Below are 4,161 nucleotides of genomic sequence, written 5' to 3'. Positions count from 1 at the left end.
CTGCCCCAAAGAGACCACTTACCAATGGTACTGGGTGGGGAGTGCTAAACAAGTTAGATTATTTCATTAGACAACCTGTTCCTCCTTGCTATTGTTTTCTGTAGATCTTAATGAGAATGAATCTTTGAGGGAAAAAAATAACTATATGGGTTAATGAGAATATTAAGATTATGTTTTCTCTGGGTTCCCAAGAGCACGCTGTCCATCTTAGAGTTAACATTCAATCATTGGTTGCATTTAATTGAAATTGGCTTAAAGAAAAGGGACATTGATGTATTTATTCAATAAATGTAACAGTTATTTATTTAGTGCCAACCATGCGTCAGGCACAGACTACCCTAGGTATTAGGGATATAATAGTAAATAAGATAGATATCCTCTATGAACACAGAGAGCTTCAGCAAAGGGCAATGATAAAGACAAAAATGATAGTTTCAAGGTGTAGAGTGTTGGTAAAAATGAGGTGGAAGACATCCCTCATTTCTGATTTCCATTTTTAACATGTGTCAACCTCTTAATTAAAAGATTTTCTTTTATGGCATTGAGACACAAGCTAAAGCAGCCATAAATACATGCAATGGAATTGCAGCATTGAATTTGGTACTTAAGATACTTGAGCTTTCTGAAAGTAAAGAATGTTTAATTAAAATGAAAAGATATTTAATGGGAACTGCTATAGCTCAACTGACTGAGGTGACTAGCTGTCCAGGCACAAAGAATTGGTGAGTGTTCTTCTGTGAAAGGGCTAAACTCACAGCTGGGCAGATTTCTCCTTGCCGCTGTTAGGCCTGCGAGGATTCATGTTGAATTTTGAGATTCAGCTGATAAAAGAATAAGTTTTATTGGGGGCTATCTGAAACACTAGGTTTAAAATTTTTATTTTTTAGTTACAGTTGACATGCATTATCATGTTAGTTTCAGATGTACAGCATAGAGACTAGACATTTACATAACTTATGAAGTGGTCCCCCCAATAAAGCTAGTACCCAGCTTATACTATACATAGTTATTACACTATTATTGACTAAATTCCCTTTGCTGTACTTTACATCCCCTTGACTATTTTTATAACTGGCAATTTGTATTTCTTAATCCCTTTACCTTTTCACTCATCCCCCCAAACCCTTCCCACCTGGCAACCATCAATTTGTTCTCTATGAGCTATTTTTGTATTGTTTGTTTATTCTGTTTTTCAGCTTCCACATTTATGTGAAATCATGTGGCATTTGTCTTTCTCTCTCTGACTTATTTCACTTAGCATAATGCCCTCGAATGATGTTGTTGCAAATGGCATGATTTCATTCTTTTTTTTTATGGCTGAGTACTATTCCATTGTATATGTGTACCCCTTTTTCTTGATCCATTCGTCTATCGATGGACACTTAGGTTGCTTCCATATATTGACAATGGTAAATAACATTGCAATGAATATAGGAGTGATTATATCTTTTTGAATTAGTGTTTTAGATTTCTTCCGATAAATTCCTAGAAGTGGAATATCTGGATCATATAGGAGTTCTGTTTTTTTAAAATAATTTTTTAATTTTTTAATTATAGTTGGCATACAATATTATATTAGTTTCAGGTGTGCGACAAAGCGATTAGACAGTTATATAACTTACGAAGAGATCACCCTGATAAATGTAGTACCATTTGACATCATACATAGATATTATAATATTATTGACTATGTTCCTTATGCTATACTTTACATTCCCATGACTATTTTGTAACTACCAATGTGTATTTTTTAATCCCTTTCCCCTTTTCACTTATCCTCCCAATAACCCTCCCATCTGGCAACCATCAAAATGCTCTCTATATCTATGAATTTGTTTCTGTTTTGTTTGTTTAATACCCTCTAGAACGATCCATGTTGTTGCAGATGGCAAGATTTCAGTTTTATTTATTTTATTTTAATTTAATTTTATTTAAAAAAATTTTTTTTTAGGCAAAGGAACCCTTAGTTGACCTCACAGATTGCAAGGATCTTGTCAGCTTACAATCCCTTATTTTTTATTTTTTATGCCTACAGCACCTGGTCTTCCTAGGTGGTCTCCCATCCAAGCACTAACCAGGCCTGACTGCTTAGCTTCCGAGATCAGATGGGATCGGGCTTGTTCAGGGTGGCAATGGCCGTAGACAAGATTTCATTTTTTATGGCTGAGTAATATTCCATTGTATATCGGTACCAGCTCTTCTTTATCCATTCATCCATTGATAGACACCCAGGTTGCCTCCATATCTTGGCTATTGTAAATAATGCTGCAGTGAACATATGGACACACGTCCCTTTGAAGTAATGTTTTGGGTTTCTTTGGATAAACACCTAGAAGTGGGATTACTGGGTCCTTCTATGTCTTTTGTTATAGCCTTTGTTTTAAAGTCTATTTTGTCTGATATAAGTATTGCTACCCCAGCTTTTTTGTTTGTTTCCATTTTCATGAAATATCTTTTTCCATCCCTGTACATTCAATCTGTGTATGTCTTTTGATCTGAAGTGAGTCTTTTGTAGGTAGCATATGTAGGGATCTTGTTTTCTTATTCATTCAGCCACCCTATCTTTTGATTGGAGCATTTAATCCATTTACATTAAAAGTAATTGTTGATAAATATGTAGTTATTGCCATTTTCTTATTCATATTATCGATCTTTTTTCTCTTTCCTTCTTCTTCATAAAGAAATCCCTCCAACATTTCCTGTAATACTGGCTTGTTGGTGATGTACTCCTTTAGCTTTTACTTGTCTGGGAAGCTTTTTATTTGTCTTTCGATTTGGAATGATAGCTTTGCTGGGTAGAGTAATCTTGGTTGTACGTCCTTGCTTTTCATCACTTTGAATATTTCATAGCAATCCCTTCTGGCCTGCAAAGTTTCTGTTGAGAAATCAGCTGACAGTCTATAGGAGCTCTCTTGTAGGTAAATAATTGCTCTTCTGTTGCTGCTTTTAAGAGTCTCTCTTTGTCTTTAACCTTTGGCATTTTAATTATGATGTATCTTGGTGTGGGCCTGTTTGGGTTCATCTTGTTTGGGACTCTCTGAGCTTCCTGGGCTTGTATGTCTATTTCATTTTCCAGGTTAAGGATATTTTTCTGTCACTATTTCTTGAAATAGGTTTTCAATTCATTGCTCTCTCTCTTCTCTTTCTGGTACTCCTATGATGCAAATTTTGGTATGATTGATGTTATCTCAGAGGCCCCTTAAACTATCCTCATTTTTTTAAATTTCTTTTTTCTTGTTGCTGTTCAGATTGGGTGTTTTTTACTACTTTATCTTCTAAATCGCTGATTCAATTCTCTGCTTCATCTAATCTACTGTTTATTCCCTCTAATATAGTCTTCATTTCAGATACTGTAATCTTCATTCTTACTGGTTCTTTTTTATGTTTTCTATCTTCATTTTGTTTAGTTTTTTTTCTCCTGGAGCTTTGTTCTGTTCTTTCCTTTGAGTCATGTTTCTTTGTTTCCCCATTTTGGCTGCTTCCCTGTGCTTGTTTCTATGTAGTTGGCTGCTATGTCTCCCAGTCTTAGTAGAGTGGCCTGTGGGGCCCAGTGGCACAGTATCCCTGGTCACCTGAGCTGGGTGCTCCAGATGGGTCCCTTGTATGGGTTGTGTGTACCCTCTGTTGCAGTTGAGCCTTGGTTGCTCTTTGCATGTCAATCAGAGGGATTGACCCTTGAGCTGGTTGTCTATGAGGACCAGCTGTGACTATAGTGGAGGAGCTCTTGTGTTGGGACTGCCTCTACAGAGCAGGATTTGATTTAGCAGGGCTCTGGTGCCTTCCCAGTCTGCCCTTTGGGTGTGCCATCCTCAGATGCAGGCCCGGGTGGTGTTCCAGCTTGGTCTGAAGCTGGCCACCTGGCATGCTGGCCTGGGGACTTCTGAGAGGGACCCTGCTGCAGGCCAAGTTCAGCCACCACCTGTGCCCTGCCCGTGGCCACCTAGCATGAACTACCAAGCAATCTGTAGTTGGCTTCTACTTGTGCTGGGCTTATAGGTGCCTCAGAGTGGCCAAGCTATGAATCGAGGCTGGCTGCCACTTGTGCCAAGCTTGGGGTTGCTCAGGTTTGTGAACCTTTGAGAGATTTTAAGAAAGTCCACAGCATGAGCAATGACAGGCCATGTGTATGGAAAAGCCACTGGAAGCAGCTTGGGCAGGCCC

At 38.2% G+C, this 4,161-nt stretch overlaps 1 pseudogene; it reads right to left on the bottom strand.

Moving 5' to 3' along the window:
* Nucleotides 1–2,026: 2,026 nt before the first annotated feature.
* Nucleotides 2,027–2,144, bottom strand: LOC120593075 (uncharacterized; annotated as a pseudogene).
* Between the last annotated feature and the right edge of the window lie 2,017 nt (nucleotides 2,145–4,161).

This window comes from Pteropus medius, unplaced genomic scaffold (genome assembly GCF_902729225.1).
Source record: "Pteropus medius unplaced genomic scaffold, Ma_sr-lr_union100, whole genome shotgun sequence".
NCBI classification, from domain to species: Eukaryota; Metazoa; Chordata; class Mammalia; order Chiroptera; family Pteropodidae; genus Pteropus; species Pteropus medius.
Note: the sequence above shows the minus strand (reverse complement) of the source record. Positions and strands in the feature narration are given on the sequence as shown.